The sequence below is a fragment of the Eurosta solidaginis genome, chromosome 4 (genome assembly GCF_040869045.1).
Source record: "Eurosta solidaginis isolate ZX-2024a chromosome 4, ASM4086904v1, whole genome shotgun sequence".
In the NCBI taxonomy this organism is placed as follows: domain Eukaryota; kingdom Metazoa; phylum Arthropoda; class Insecta; order Diptera; family Tephritidae; genus Eurosta; species Eurosta solidaginis.
In genome coordinates, this window is record NC_090322.1 from 218,593,526 (window position 1) to 218,611,815 (window position 18,290).

The window sequence follows — 18,290 nt, forward strand, 5'->3', positions numbered from 1 at the left end:
CATCTGATGGACTATCAATCCTACGAAAGATCTTCAGGTCATCAGCATAAAGTGGAAAATTGGAAAACTGAAAGCAAGCACCAATGTCAATAATAAAGAGAACGAACAAGAGCGGCCCAAGGATACTACCCTGAGGACACCAGAGTTTGCCACAAAAGTGTGCGACTTACAATTCTCAATATCAACACAAAGGGATCTATTAGACAGATAAGACTTCAACCAACTCAAGAATACCGAGTGGAAACCAATGAACTCCAATTTCTTCAGTAGAAGCTGATGAGACACCTCGTCAAATGCCTTGGAAAAGTCTGTATATATGGTATCCACCTGCGAACCGACTTTAAAGGCTGATATGCAAAAGTTCGAAAAAGAAGCCAAATTAGTTACTGTAGAGCGACCAGAAACAAACCCATGTTGGCGCGGATCTATAATGCTCTTAACAACAAAGAAAAGTTTTTCCTTAATAATTATTTCGAAAAGCTTAGAGCAAACTGAAAGCTTAGCAATGGGTCTGTAATTAGAGACATCATTCTTATTTCCAGACTTAAAGATCGGCGTGATTGACGCGGACTTCCACCTGTCAATAAATAATCCAGAAGATAGAGAAAAATTAAATATGTAGCAAAGCGGAATGCATAAAGTAGAGCTACAATGCTTCAGAACAAATGCACAAAGTCCATCAGGATCACATTTTAGCGAGGGCTTTAACATGCACATAGCTTTACTGACATCCTGCACAGATAAAGACAGTGAACCGAAATCTGTGCGTTCAAAAAAGTATGAGCTAGAGTGGAGGGTATCCTGAATAGTAACTTCATCTTCGAAATTAGATTTGAAAAATTCTGCAAAAAATTCAACAGTGTCATTTAGAGACTGTGAGCAATTGTCATTGTACTTCATGCAAATAGGAATATTGGAAGAACTACGCTTGGACCGAATAAAATTCCAAAATGCTTTTGGATTTTCTTTCAGCTCCGATTCCACCTTACTCATATACCGATTATATAAAAATTTATCAAGAACATTGAACTCCTTCACACTGTTTAAATACTGATCTCTAAGAGCAGAATTCGAAGAATCAGCCTTGTACAATTTTTCATATTTATTACGTTTGTTTTTCAACTTTTTGAGAGTAATATTGTATTGCTGACCTTCTGAGCCGATTGTTTTTTGCAGTTCCTCCTAGGTTTCTAGGCACTACGTTCCTTTTTATTTACCCCTTTGTCGTCGAAACTTTGCTAAAAATATTATCTGGTGCTCACACTACAATGACTTGTATAGCTGTATCAGTCTTGAATGTACTTTTGCCACTATACGTAATTCAATACTCGCCTATCTAATCTAAGAGATACAAGCTAATTTATTTTTTAATATGCTGGAATTATTATTTCTTCCGTAGAAAACAGGCACGATATCGTATAAGGATGGATTGGATACATCGGTACTTCAACCAGTTCGCGCGTTCCCCGTACTGGGCATCCGGCTCCTTTATGAGCACGTCGCGTCAGCTCCCTTATGGGCACCAAGCTCCTTTCTAAGCACCTCGCGTAAGCTCCCTTCTGAGCTCCTCACGATAACCCGCCACTGGGGACACTTATATAAATGCTTAAATAACATTACTTTCTGTATAATAGAAATTGTAATGCCTATAATTATATACAATTTACTTTAAATTTTTAACAATCGATCGCTTTGTTTTTGAGTCGACTATAATTTTAAATAAATCAATAAATCAATAAATAAATAAAAGACCATTTTGTATTATTGAAGATTGGAGTTATTTATTCGAAAATTTAGCGATTCGAACGTTTGCAGAAGGTTGGAAATAAGCGGAATTTCCCGAAATTCGTTACAATGTGTATTAACTCGCACATAGGTAAAAATGTGTTAAAATAATTACAAATATAACTGTTAAAAGATTAACACGCGATGTTTTGATTTATCAAAACAAACAATACTCATGAAAATAACAAGTGGAAATAATTTAAAAAACTTAACTTAAGTCAAGGTTAAGGTAATCAACGATTATAATAATATAAAAATAAAAACAAGTAAGGACGGGGCTGTCTTCGGCTGTATCAAAAGTTGCGAAAAGTTTCTTATCTGAGCAATCGGTTGTACGGGACATATGCTATATATACATACATACCATATATACGACCGATCTCTATGATTTTTTTAGACAACAATGAATGCTCCATACCTAAGCATTCAGTGAAATGTGAAGGCTCTAGCTGTTAAAATGGGGCAGTAATTACGAAAAGCTTCTTATCTGAAGAATCGGTTGTGGGGGATATATGCAATATATACGACCGATCTCATCCATTTTTTCAGACAACAATATGTGCAACATACGAAAGCATATGGTGAAGTTTGAAGCTTCAATCTGATAAATTGAGGAAGATATAACAAAAATCCTCTTTTCTGAGAAATCGGTACCGACAAATGTCTAATCGCATACCTAAATATACCCGCTCATCAAATTTTATGAAGATTTCTCAAAAATTAAGAGACTACTTTGCATACAAACAGACAGACGGACATGGCTAAATCAACTCAGCTCTTCATCCTGATCATATCGGTATACTTATTGGTGGGTCTATCTATTTTCCTTTAAGGACTAACAATTGTGAGATTCCTGGCAAAGTTAATATACCATTTCATTTTCATGAAAGGTATAATTAATATTTACGATAAGCTTGAATACTATTGATGGCATTCGTTTTATTTCTTGGAAGCCATCGATTTTTTTTTTGTTGATAATCGATAGCAAGTTTTTAGGAAAAGGTCTTTAATTTAACATTCAATTAGAGCTCTAAATAATCGATTAGACCATCATCAAAGATTTTTTAGCAGAATAATCGATTATCACTAATCGACTAGTTAGTTGTTTGCATTCAATTGGTGCCAGTTTCTATTATACGGAAAAAATTCTTAGTTACATTTTCTTTAGTTTTTCGATTGGTAAAGGCGTTTTGGAGTTATTGTAACCTATCTCAGATATTTTGCAATTTGATTCCTCGAAACTAGAAAAGAAGCTATGTTTTTAGAAGCTCGTTTTGCAGCGAACAATTCGCTTTTTTTAATTTTTATTGATAAAAAATTTAGTTATGAAACGGTCAGTATTCGAATAACAGTAGTCGATTGCAGACTTAGCATGTTAAAATTGTATACCAGCTAATCAATTTCTATTCAATGTAAAAGTCGTCGATTAGCCGAATTATCAATTGTAAACAAGAGCCCTACACTCAACATCATGATATACAATTGAAATGCCTGTGAGGTTGGCATACACAATCTCGCAAAACAAGAAAACCATAACTGTTCTGAGTAGATTTGAAATAGTTCTGGAGTTCATGAAAAGGAGAGAAAAGTTCTGGCTTTTTAGATAGGCATAAAAAGGTTTTGAAATTTTTGTGTGCCAACTTCACGCAGCATACAAAATGTCGAAAATCGATAAAAAAAAAAACTGTTCTGAGTAGCTCTTCAATAGTTCTGGAGTTCCTCAAAAATTTGAAAAATTCGAAAATTTGGAAAAAAGTAAAAAAAGTTGTTCAGAGTAGTTTTTTTTAAAATTTGGAGTTCCTGAAAAGGAGAACAAAAGTTCTGCAAATTTACGCCCAATATTGACATTTTTCCAAAAGTCGAAAATTTTTAAAAATTTTCAAAATCAAAAAAAAAAAATTGGTGTTCTGAGTAGCCTTTAAAAAGTTCTGGAGTTCCTGGAAAGGAGAAAAAATTCTGCAAATTTACGCCTAATATTGACATTTTTCCAAAAGACGAAAATTTTAAAAAATTTCAAAATCCAAAAAAATGGTGTTCTGAGTAGCTTTTAAAAAGTTCTGGAGTTCCTGAAAAGGAGAAAAAAGTTCTGCAAATTTACGCCTATTATTGACATTTTTGCAAAAGTCGAAAATTTTAAAAAAATTCAAAATCCAAAAAAAATGCTGTTCTGAGTAGCTTTTAAAATGTTCTGAAGTCCCTGAAAAGAAAAAATTTCTGCAAATTTACGCCCAATATTCACATTTCTCCAAAAGTCGAAAATTTAAAAAAAATTCAAAATCAAAGAAAATTGGTGTTCTGAGTAGCTTTAAAAAAGTCCTGAAGTTCCTGAAACGAAAATTTAAAAAAAAATTTCAAAATCAAAAAAAAAAAATTGGTGTTCTGAGTAGATTTTAAAAAGCTCTGGAGTTCCTGAAAAGGAGAAAAAAGTCCTGCAAATTTACGCCTAATATTGACATTTTTCCAAAAGTCGAAAATTTAAAAAAAATTTCAAAATCAATAAAAAAATTGGTGTTCTGAGTAGCTTTTAAAAAGTTCTGGAGTTCCTGAAAAGCGGAAAAAAAAATCTGCAAATTTACGCCCAATATTCACATTTTTCCAAAAGTCGAAAATTAAAAAAAAAATTCTAAATCAAAAAAAAATTGGTGTTCTGAGTAGCTTTTAAAAAGTTCTGGAGTTCCTGAAAAGAAAAAAAAGTTCTACAAGTTTACGCTTAATACTGACATTTTTCCAAAAGTCGAAAATTTTAAAAAAATTTCAAAATCAATAAAAAAATTGATGTTCTGAGTAGCTTTTAAAAAGTTCTGGAGTTCCTGAAAAGCAGAAAAAAAGTTCAACAAATTCATGCTATCAAATCGTAGCTTTGGTACAATTGAAAATACAAAGTATGACTGTCCAAAGAATAAATTTAGTCAAAGAAGGCAACTCGGAAAAGTTGCACAACAACAAAGGCATGGCTTTGGCTGAATATGTTTGTCAATAGTTCAAACATCGCAGGAGTGAGGGTTCGAGTTCGATTCCCGGAAGAAAAGGCTTTAAAGAGAACTAGAAAATCGAAACAGCTATCGCCTTGTCCGCCCTGGTGTCACTTTGTTTAAATTTTTCCAAAATTTCTAAACAAATAAAAAATAAAAATAAATTGTTTTTAAAAAATATGTTTTCATATACAAAAGCAATAAAGGCACCAATAATACAAATAGTTATAAAGCAAAACAGTTCTTAAAATGAACAGTCAACAACAAAGCATAGCTTTGGTACAAGCTAACATATTAGTGAATTGGCTGATTTGTTAGACCTTCCGAACTTTCAGGTCGCCTGAGATAATTTATCTGGTATCGATTGGAGTTGTTGAGATGTGTATATGTGCGTATGGTAGGGTGGTTCTTACTAATCAAATAAACTATTTTTTCCAGTCTCACTCTTTCAAACGGTAATACGAAGCTTCCGGACTAAAATTTATGTATGACATCTTCTACTAAATGCTTCTACTTCGATTTTCGGTTTTAGATATGAAAAAATAATTTCGGTTTTTTTATCTTTATAGAAAAATTGTAACTTTGATCCTTGTGAGACATTCTTAAAACGTCTCTGACATTGACCCAAATATATTTTTGGCTATTGGGCTACCACATCAAGTGTAGTTGAATTTACAATACGATGGTATGTATAGGATGCTACTGAAAACTATTGATAGTATTTTTTATATTGTTGAAAATATCGAAAGCCACCACTATCGACGGTTTTGTAGCTCTAATTTACATTATTTTTTGCGTATAGAAGAAATGTACTCAAAAAAAATAGTTTAGAAATGGAGTGGGCCGAAAAAATCGAGGTTTGTTTTTCTTGAATCGGCCACGGAAAAACTTGTTGCTATGCGTCCCTTGAACTACTTATTTTTGGGATTAAGTAATAAGATATTAAATATTTTTATGTGTACTCTACACCAACGATATTTGGCTAGTGAGTTATCTAGCGACAAGTTTTTCTGTGGCCTACTCAAAGAAGTAAACTTCAATTTTTTTTAACAGCCTAATGAGTATACATACGTGTCATAAGTAAGAGCAATTGTATTATTTTAATAGCTACAGCCTTCTCTGGTGGGTCCAAAAAGCTTTATGCAATGTTTAACAACTATTATACATTGTGCTATATGAAGTAAATTTCAACTATTGTTGAATTTCAAAATGCAAATAAATGCGTTCACTGGGTTGTATTAAAAAAAGTTATTTCTAGAGATTTTATACTGTTTTCACACAGACGGCTTATTGAATAATAAAGGCAGTTTTCTACATTAAGACGCTTATTGAGCTCAATCTTCCCTACAAAATTCGAATCTATTATTATTTCATTAGTACCCTTCAAAAAAAGCGAGTACTCCATAAATAATGCAAGGAATACTCCTTTGGGAGTATAGGAGTATTCCAAAACTATTCTGTATTCATACAAAAAATGTGCTCCAATTAACATTGCGATGTCCTAGGGGAGGAGTAGGTGATCCCACTCTCGCTTTGTTTGTGAGTATTCCATAGAGTACATACGTGAGAGTACTTTCCAAAGTAATTTCACTGTAGTATTCGATGGAGCACCCACAGAGGATCATATTCCAAAGTACTAAAGAGGAATTGTGCCGGAAAGAATTATCGGAGTGAATTTAATTTAAAATGAAAGTAAATGAAGGGGGGCAATACAACCTTTATATTTTTTACTACGAATATTCTTATGTTATTTAGCATATGCGTGAATAAAGAAACTAATATTTCTCTATACTATAGTATGTATACATAAAACCAGTGCGCGGTTGCATTTTATCAGAGTTGCCATAGTCAAATTTTATTATCAGTTATTTGTATGCAATATTTTACTTTTGGCAACTCTGTTCGATCGTCATCGTGTCGTGATCACGGTCGTTAAAAAACGAGCATTAATCGGCTGATGGTGGTCCGCAAACGCATTGCAAAGGAGTATTGTTAGAGTAATCCAACATGAAGAAAATGGAACACGTAATCCAACAATTTTTGCAGGGTAGCTAATCGAATGCCTAATGAAGTCAAAAGCACAATACAACTCTGTTGGCAACGTTCCGCTTCCGTTTCCGCTTCTTAGTTTTCAAAGCAAATGTCATTGTCTGCATGGCGGAACGATACAAGGTGGCCGCATCGAACAGCTGATTATAACCTCATTTATTTGATTTGATACATCAACTACCGGCGCAGTACGATTTTGACATTTGTCCATCGAGTTTACAAGTACATGGAATTTTTTTTTGTTTGTAGGTATGTCACCATGCTCCCACCTTGTATCGTTCCGCCATGATTGTCTGTCTCATCCTTCATACTAATCGAGCAGTTACTTCTGTGTGAAAGCAAAAAATTTACGATTTCATTAGCAGGTGAAATGAGATTATTAAGTTTCGGTGTGAAAACAGTATTATACCTTTAACTCAAATAATAAAACTTTCTTCAAATTCTTTATTCTTTATTATGCCCACTGTCGCCAGCAAAGTCACTTGCATATGGGTTTGTGTTTGCGCCTAAAAGTATGCTGTGGAAACATGTGAAATTCAATCGCATTAGGGATATCAGAAATGTGACACCTTAAATTTTCTTTGCATAGGTCGATTTTTTTTACTTTCAACCAAACTATGCCTGTTGATATAGAGTAACAGTCATAAAATCAACAAGAGGTTTGGTACCACACTGAGAAGAACAGTGGAACATATAAACGGTATTACATTGACTGATTCGCCAGCAATCGGCATGGATCGCCAAGAACAGAGCATACTCGCGTCTGTACTTCGATTACCATGTCGCCAGCATCATTCTTGCAGGAATATACTGCAGCATTCCGTCACCCGTCGAATTTCTATAATTGATTTTGGAAATATGTTAGATGTCACGCCTCCTATTTGTTAAAGGCTCAGCTCGCAATATCTATATATACATAGGCAAGTTGAAAACTATAGGGTCAAACTATAATTTTAAGGGCTAATTAAACTTCCTCAACCCTAACGCCATAGTCGTAACCATACCCATATCCATAACCATCTTCAATGTGATCGTTTAATAGCGCCTTAACCTAAAAATCGTGAAAATTTCATAAAAATGAATAAACGCAAAAAATTACAAACTAATTGCACAAAAAATAAGTCTTTTAGTCATAACGTATCCAAAACAATGAATAAAATATACAAAAAGTTATTAAATTCGCCAACTCAAATATATTTAGGTTATGGATATGGCGAGAAACCAAAAACCAATTGGTTGGCTATGGTATGGTTATGGCGTTAGCGTTATGGTATGGCACCATTAATCGATCCCATTGATTTCCATAAGGTAGGTTCGATCAGCTGTTTTATCTGGTTATGGTTTTATGGTTATAAGTCACCATTAATTGACCCTTTAAGGCCAAATTAAACTTCCTTAACCCTAACGCCATAGTCGTAACTATACCCATATCCATATCCATATCCAATGTGATCGATTAATGGTGCCTCAACCTAAAAATCGTGAAAATTTAAAAAAATGAAGAAAGCGCAAAAAATTACAAACATATCCACAAAAATAAGTCTCTTAGTCATAATATATCCAAAACAATGAATAAAATCTACACAAAGTTATTAAATTCACCAACTCAAATATTTTTATGTTATGGATATGGCGGAAACCAAAAACCAATTGTTTGGCTATGGTATGGTTATGGCGTTAGCGTTATTGTATGGCACCATTAATCGATTACATTGATTTCCTTAAGGTAGGTTCGATCACCTGTTTTATCTGGTTCTGGTTTTATGGTTATAAGTCACCATTAATTGGCATTTTAAGTATCTACAATTAAATATGTATCGATATGCCTTCTCAAGAAGCAGTCCAGGCCATTAAAACAATTTCAAAAAAGTTAAATACAACGCTAAAATATCAATTTAAAAACGACACAACAACAAATTCCAACGACGGACGCTACATGTGTCATGTTGTTGTATTCGAACAAATGAACGAAGAGCGTGGCTTTCACGGTTGCCACACCATATTTTCATTTTGGACCAAAATTCATCTAAAAAAGAACCAAATCTCAGAAAAAAGGACCAAATTTTTGTTTTATTTGATTGTGTTACAAGCAATTCACAAAAATGTCGTAGTCGTTGTTAAATATAAAATGTCAGCATGTTTCCATAGTTTCCTATACAAAATTTTAATAAACTTAGCGAATAGGAGACTTAATTCAAACTGCACAAACAAAAACACTACTTTTAGTTATTATATTTTCAAACTTCTAGGATAAGTCTATGCCTTCACTAGCTATACAGTTTTGCTGACAAAGCTCTTAGTTCCAACATTATGTTGTTAATTGGAAAGCAATAAAATATATGGCGTAGTTAGTTTTTATTAAGAAAAGGCTAAAAAATTTGAGTTTTGGTGTAGGCCAACTATGAGCAAACTCAGTAAATCACGAATGATGCTTACTTTTTCCCCTGAACGTAGAAATTTCATACTACAGCCTAGATTTAGTAAGTGTGATTTTTGAAAAACTCACATTTACTGAATCTAGCCCCAGGCTTCAGATTAAAAATCAAACGTCTTAAAAGTTTGAACTGTTCAATAACGGAACCTGATTAAATTTAAGTAGGTACTAGAAGCTATTTAATTTATAAAGTATATTTGTTCGATCGCGATTCGTTATTTATTTATAAAGTTACCGCTTTCAAGAAGTATTCCTGCCTTACTTACAGTTAAAATATTTCTTATACCAAGCTACTTAGTTTTCAAGTATTCGGCGTGCCTTAACACCACAATACTCCTGGAACACTACAATACTCCTGCAATTTATACATAGGATTTCTTTGTAAAAAATTTTGAAAGTGTTACCAAACATAAAACCAATTAGTTTCATTATATTAGTTAGTTTTCAATTCTTAACTCGACGGCCATCGTAATGGCTCCATCAGTGGAAAGCCCTGTCAAATTTCTTAGAGGTACACGTGCATTTGAGACAACTTTTCTTAGCTCAACTAGAGAAAAAAATCTATCACGAAAAGTGTTTGATAACCGATCGAAGTATCTGGATACTAAAACAAGAATTTTTTCTGATTAGTCCGTGTAATGTGTTTGTCCTTAGATCCATCACCTTTCTTAATAATGTCTCGCCTAAAATATCTCCTATGGAATGTCATTGGTCTGCTACATTTTATTGCCTGAGCAATTTTTGTGGAAAGACTTCCATATACATAGATTAGGTTAGGTTAGGTTGCAAGGGCTGAGCTGAACACTATGGTAACAGCTCACTCTTAGGCCACCAGTAATACCCTATACGGTCTCAAAAGAGGACCCCTACTTTGTCTAAAGCGGGTCAAACCACCTAGTGGAAATTATAAATTTTGCTAGAGCCTTTACTTCATAGCAAGAGACCTCAGCGAGGTCATGTAGAAAAGGTTTACCAAGGATAGCCATCCTACGCCTACTAAGCGCTGGACAGTGGTAGAGGAGGTGCTGGACGCTCTCTTCCTCTTCTGTACATCTGCCGCTGCGACAATAGTCGAAGGTCGTTACCCCCATCCTAGCACCATGCGTGCCTATTAAGCAATGCCCTGTTAGAACCCTTATCAGGGACGATAGAACTGATTTGTTTAAAATAAGAAGCGCTTCTGTGCACCCCTTGTCACATGAGGGCCAGGTTTCCCTGGATGTCTCACACGATGATATGGCTGACCATGGTCCATTTGCGATTCTTATAGTGCTTGTGTTCACACGAAGCCTGAAAGTGGCCATGGGTACCGAATAATTTCCCGGAAGGATATCGTCGGTGGTGCCTCTTCTGGCCAGCTCGTCTGCTCCGCAATTGCCTTCGATATCCCTGTGCCCAGGTACCCATATAAGGCTGATACTGAAGTGCTGAGCCATCTCGTTAAGAGATCTGCGGCATTCAGTGACCGACTTTGCGTTGTCGACGAATGAGTCCAGGGCCTTTACAGCGGCCTGGCTGTCTGAGAAAATAAACACCCGTTTACCATCCTTAGGCATAGACCCTAGATGGTTCACAGCCCTGTGTATTGCCAGCATTTCCGATTGGTAAACACTACAGTAATCTGGTAGGCGAAAAGAGACCTCTAGACCCAGATCCTGCGAAAAGAGGCCTGCTCCCAGCCTCCCGTCAAGCTTAGAACCATCCGTGAATATGTTGATGGCACCCGGTGCCATAAGTAAATTGAAAATTATATGTGTAATGAAAGTGTGCCAAATTTGGTGGGTAGAGTTGTGCATTTTTAAACTCAGTGAAAAAGGAAGAAAACTACCAAAATCGTGGCTACTGCCTAAAAAGGACCAACATTTTAAAAAGGGACCAGCGGACCAAATGGGGTTGGAAGGGACCATTTTTGGTCCAAATGGACTAAAAGTGACAACCTTGGTGGTTTTGTTAGCACTCATGGCGGAACAATACAAGGTGTTATACCTATATGACACTACTTTATTTTCGTGTATTTTTTCTTGTATTTTATCTTCAATTGTCGCACTCCCTCCCAATACGGCTTCAGTACTGGTGTAAGTGTGTAAACTATATTTGAAAAAAACTAACGAAATACAAGGAAAATACAATCTAGTTCATTAAAAACAAACGAGCCAGTTAGTATTTCGATAGGTTTTTTTGACATTCGGCCGTTTTTTCTTTATTTTCTTCTGACACATGAAAAGTTTGTTTTTAGTTTGAAAATTTGGTGCATAAAAACACAATTAAAATCAACTTTCTTGTGAAAAAAGTGAACCATTAGAGACCGAAATAATTTTCGCGTATTATTTGCATTGTTTTTATTGTTAAAAGTGTTAATGTAAAAATACAATGTAAAATATAAACAAAAACATGTCAAACTCACTAATTATAATAGTGGTCTCGCTTTTTCATGATAGAAATCAGGGATGCATCTTAACGTTAAGCTAATCGTTTATCAAAAAATTTCCACCGTTTCCGTTGAAACACTTCGAAATATTACCGATAAAGAAATTATCAAGATAAATTGTATCTCGTTTTTAGCCGAAACGAAAAGCTTTCGTTAACGTTAAAAACGTTAACAAAAACGTGATACTTTATGTTTGAATTGTGCTGGCAATGCTATAGCCATGGTGAAGCCGTAAGGTGGTAACAGCGAGCGGACATACACACACAAACTCCATGTAATTTGTTTGTGTAATTCGTTGGTGGTAATGTCAAAAATACTCTGAGAAATGTTCGTACTGTCAAAATTCGTGAGCAAAGTTGCAATCAGCTTGGCTAATGCTTTCACCTTTAATGACTCCGCCATCAATCAGCTTTGCCAGCATAGTTTGAAATTAATAATCAACATAAACGATTTGATTTCGTTTTGATATGGCAGAAAACGAAGCAAAATCATTTCGTTAATTTGACGTTTTTAACGTTAATAAACGAAACGAAATGAATTTGTTTCGTTTATTAACGTTAATTATCGTAACGAAATGATATCGGTTCGTTGGTTAAGCATGCCTGATAGAAATTGTTTTTGTGTTTTGAAGTTCCGATAAAGTTTCGTCAGTATTTTTAGCTTGGAATCCAAGTGTCGTATATGCTTTACATACCTACAAACATATATACAAATTCTATGCACAAATCACACACAGAAGACTGCGCATTCACGAGTTCAAAATTTCTTCGTTCTGGGCAGCTACGTCACACTTGACTGCTTGAGCGAATGAAAGAAAAAAAACAAACAAGAGCTAAAGGAAAATGACGTAAAGATTGCTCATAAAAAGCTGCTGATCTTTAGTTTACAAGCGCAATGCGCAATCTTGTGTGTGTGATTTGTGCATTCTATGTACTTTGTTTTTGTAAATTCGCTGGACAAAAGTCAAAATCGTTGCGCCGGAAGTTGATGTATCAAATCATATAAAAAGAGTTTATAATCAGCTGTCCCATGCTGCCACCTTGTATCGTTCCACCATGGTTAGCACCGATGACCTGATATGGAACTCCTCGCTCTTTGAAAGCGCGTGAAAAGGTCCATTTTTTTTAAATATTGGTAGATGCCATCATGCTCAAAATCAAATTTGGGCATTTCAGAATAACTTTGATGTAGTTTACATGGTAAAGGTTTAATATATGATTTTCACCGAAAATTTACTCAAAATTGTCAATTGGGATATCCAAAAACTCGAATTGATGTCAGGATTACAAACCCGAAGAAAAAAATAAATCTTTTTCACCCGTGGAAAATTTATCTGTGACAACACCTTTCATCGAAGGGCTGCACACGAAACGGGTTTTGGTAGCGACTTTCGATTGGTGAAAAAGTTGGCTTCTTAGCCTTCGCATTGATGTACATACATAAGTGGATGGATAAAGCCCATGTTTTTGTGGCGCGTTGCGACATTCCTTTTTTTAAAGCTGAAATAAATTTTACGTATAGGTTAACGCAACATGTTTCATTAACTGCTTTTTGCGGACGATAACGTAGGTACTTCACCACGTTTTATCTTTTTGCGTTCGTTAAAATAACATAATTAATAATTTGGTAATTTTTTATAAATTTTTTGCGTTTTTCATTTTATGTGGATATACATATACGTTTTGGTCGCATCAAAGCGAAAAAGGGGATAGGCGCTCATTGTTATCTTTTGACTGTACCATAGCATCAAAGCAACGCGATCGAAATATATTATTTCATATTTATTCACTTATCTACAACAAAATAATTTTACAAAACTTTGCTTTTTTAATAAGTTTTTATCAGCTTACTTACTGATTTGAATGAAAGGGAACGGATTTCTTGGAGGTTTTTTGGCGTATTTTAGGCAACTCTATAGCCATCTGATATTTAAGATCCATTCTTGGAAACGAATGACCTTTGAAAAAAATCGCTGATAGGTGGCGTAAGGATCGAGATATTCACAAAAATCCTATTTGTGGTCCGATTTGGCTCATATTTGGAACACATAATACGTACAAGAATAGAAAGCGACCTATGAAAAAATCGCCGCTAGGCGGCGCAAAGACCGAGATATTCAAAAAACTCTTATTTTATGTCCGATTTGGCTCATATTTGAAACAAATAATACACGCACGAATAGAAAGCGTCCTATGAAAAGGAATCGCCGCTAGGCGGCTCAAGGATCAAGATATTCACAAAAATCGTATTTGTGGTCCGATTTGGCTCATAATATCATCATATTTGGCACCTAATACATACAAGAATCGAAAGCGACCTGTGAAAAAAAATCGCCGCTAGGTGGCGCAAGGATAAAGATATTCACAAAAATCGCACTTTTTGTCCGATTTGGCTCATATTTGGAACACATAATACATGCAAGAATAGAAAGCGTCCTATAAAAAAATCGCCGCTAGGTGGCGCAAGGATTGAGATATTCACAAAAATCGTATTTGTGGTCCGATTTGGCTCATATTTGAAACACATAATACATACAAGAATAGAAAGCGACCTATAAAAAAATTGCCGCTAGGTAGCCCAAGGATCGAGATATTCACAAAAATCCTATTTGTGGTCCGATTTGGCTCATATTTGGAACACATAATAATAATAGAATAGGAAGCGACCTATAAAAAAATCGCCGCTAGGTGGCGCAAAGATCGAGATATTCAAAAAAATCTTATTTATTGTCCGATTTGGTCCATATTTGGAACACATAATACATACATGAATAGAAAGCTACCTATGATGTCCGATTTGGCTCATATTTGGAACAAATATTACATACTGTCCGGTAGAAGTGACATCAAAATATTTTGGATTTGGAGGAGGGACAGGCATACGTGGCGCAGAGTTGAGTAAAATCTTTGGAAGGATTATGTATTGAGGAGTTAGATTGTAACAAATTGTCAGGAAAAAGTCCTTGTAATAATGAGTCACTAAATGAACTAAATAGAATGGGAAAGAATAGGCAATTAAATAAAGACTAAAAACTTGAAAATAAAATAATTTAAAAAAAAAATGTTAAGGTAAACGTTTTTATTGAAAACAATACTTACATGAAGTAATAATAATACTAAAAGCTAGAAAATAATTAGGTAGATCCTAGGTACTAGTCATCACACTCCTCATCAATGTAGGGCGTTGATTAGACAATTAAATAAAAGCGTTGCACGCGTAAAATTTCTATTGATAGTCATAAGTAAGTCCAACTGAACCTTAATCAGGTTATGCTACGCCTCACATTTTTAGAAATTTCACGCGCCCAACGCTTTTGTTTAATTGTCTGATCAACGCCCTACATTGATGAGGAGTGTGATGACTACTACCTAGGACCTACCTAATTATTTTCTAGCTTTTAGTATTATTATTACTTCATGTAAGTATTGTTTTCAATAAAACCGTTTAACTTAAAATTTTTTTTTTTTAATTATTTTACTTATAAATCGAAACGGAGCACAAAAAAAGCTCGTCAGGATGAAGCTTTTTTTTAAATTAAGAAAAATTAGAGCCGCAGTTCTTATATCAGAGAAATCCTCACCGGACTTGTTTTTAATCAGATCTTTCACTGAAATGAAACAAGAATGCCAAGTCAAAAGAAAATTTTAATTGATTTAATTGATTAAATGACATATTAAAGATCAAGACGGGCATGGCTCAATCAAATTTTTTTTCGATACTGATGATTTTGATATATGGAAGTCCATATCTATCTCGATTCCTTAGAAAGTTTTATATCCCAATCCGAATAGTGGCTCTCACAAATAAAATACATGAAAATAAATGTCAAATTCGGATTAGGATTGGGATATAAAATTTTGTAACAAAATTAAGGAGGCTCGAAATTCATTTCAGATCTATGGTCCCATGGACAATATTATTCAGTATGACCCATAGATTTAGAAACCGGATGTGCCTTTTCAACAAAAAATTTGAACCACCCTACTGTACAACTAACCGTTATCAAATCAAAGTTAATATACTCTGTGTGCAAAGCACGCTGAGTATAAAAATGACACCACTACAAATGCCAAAATGTATAAGAAAGTTTACACCAGTGGTCGTCAGCTTGTGAAATAATTATTCACGCTCACTTCACGCACATTACTATTCTCTTTCGTTTAGTATTTGCTGGACAACATAAAGGCGGTGACACAATGACATTTTTCATATAGATGCGTTTCACACAAGCTTATGCATTCCAATAACATCGCCACAATCAACCAAGATGTTGCGTTTGTAAATATGAAGGAACTTCAGACTTGGCAATTGAAGTTTATTACGTCTTGTCCATTCACATACAAAATTTCAAAAGAATATATGGTTTTCACTGTGAGTTAAATTCGTTACAATATTTGACTAATTAATTTAATCAAAATGTAAATTTTACTTAGATTTGTTTATATTTAACTCTAACTAGTCGTATTATTGTAAAATAAGTTTAAAGAAATAAATATTTTACGACTATCATTTTATTAAATGATTGAAACTATAATCGCCGAAATGTATGTCAAAAATTCCCATATTCAGATCTATTCATTTTTGTTTGGAGTGGCATGATTGATAAATGTTATAAAAAATGTGCATTTTGACAGCTCTCTCGAAACAAAGAGTTGCAAATCTATTCATCTAAGACAAGCAGAGTGGCAACATCAGATGAGAGGCTATTGTTTATTTGCGCGTTTCCGAACAGATATTTTTAGCTATATATTTTGTTTCAAGTTTTTGTTAGACCCTAGCAATAAAATGGTATTTGTATATGCGTATTATTTTTTGAATTTAAACTACTCATGTTTTAACATGTTTTAACGACCTAGCATTAATTGACCTTATGACCACTTTAAATGGCCACAAAGTCAATTCAAGCTATGACCATACGAAATGGTCACAACGTCTAATTTAAAATGGTTGAAAGGTCAACGATATTGACATTATGTCCATTTTGCTTTTCTGGAACGGTCATAAATTCAATTCATATTTTCTCAAGAGCACAAAATGTAAGTTATTTCTTTCACACCTGCACATAAACTGTTAACAACTGGGAACTTACATTTACCTTTTATTTGTGCTAAACATTTGAGTGTGCAATTTGTTTGGGTTCATACATTTTATTTTAATTACAGAAAAAAATCTGATAAAAAACAGGTTCGCCAAAGATTTCCTTGAAATAACAAGAACTTATTTAACTAAATTTTCGCCATCGGCCAAGGCGAATTCAGTATAAGGTGATAGCAAAACCAAGGCGAATTCAGTACCAGGTGTTGTTATCCCACCAGCTGATTGCTTCTTATTGATTATTTTCCGTCCGTCCGTCCGTCTGTCCGTAAACACGATAACTTGAGTAAATATTGAGATAACTTCACCAAATTTGGAGCACGAACTTATCTGGACCAAGAATAGATTGGCATTGAAAATGAGCAAAATCCGATGATAACCACGCCCACTTTTTATATATATAACATTTTGGAAAACACAAAAAACCTGATTATTTAGTAATTAATACACCTAGAATGTTGAAATTTGACATGTGGACTGATATTGAGACTCTTGACAAAAATTGGAAAAAAAAACATTTTAAATGGGCGTGGCACCGCCTACTTGTGCTAAAATCAATTTTACAAATATTATTAAATCAAAAATCGTTAAACCTATATTAAAAAAATTCAGCAGAGAGGTTGCCTTTACTATAAGGAATGCTTTGGAGAAAAATTAACGAAATCGGTTAAGGACCACGCACACTTTTATATAAAAGATTTTTAAAAGGGTCGTTGACGAATTAAATAAGCTATATCTTTGCAAAAAAGAGCTTCATATCAATGGTATTTCATTTCCCGAGTGGATTTATAACAATAAATAGGAAAAATTTATTATTATGAATTTTCTGTTTCGGGAGCCATAACTCGAAGAAAAATTAACGGATCTAAATAAAATTGGGTACGCAAATTTTCCCTATAGCAAGAAATATTTCTAGAAAAAATGGACGAGATCGGTTAAAGACCACGCCCACTTTTATATAAAAAGATTTTTAAAAGGGTCACAGACGACAATAATAAGCTATATCTTAGCGAAAAAGAGCTTTGTATCACTAGAATTTTACTTTTTAAATTGAGTTATAACATTAAATTGGAAAACACTAAAATTTTTGAAAATGGGTGTGGCAACGGCCCTTTTATGACTATGCAATTTTCTATTATTCGGGGGTCATAACTCGAAGAAAAATTTACATATCGTATCAAAATTGGGTACACATATCTTCCCTACAGCAGAAAATATTTCTTGTAAAAATGGACGGGATCGGTTAAAGACCACGGCAACTTAGATATAAAACAAGTTTAAAAGATTTAAAAGGGTCGTAGACTAGAATAATAAGCTATAACTTAGCAAAAAATAGTTTTGAATGAATGATATTTCACTTATCAAGTTTTATTGTAAGAGGAAATGGGGAGACATTTTTCTTTTAAACGGGCGGTGCCACGTGTTATGTAGAAAAGTAATTTATGTGAAATGAAATGTACAATTGAAGCTCACGCTGAGTATATAATGTTCGGTTACACCCAAACTTAGACATCTTTAGTTGTTAAAT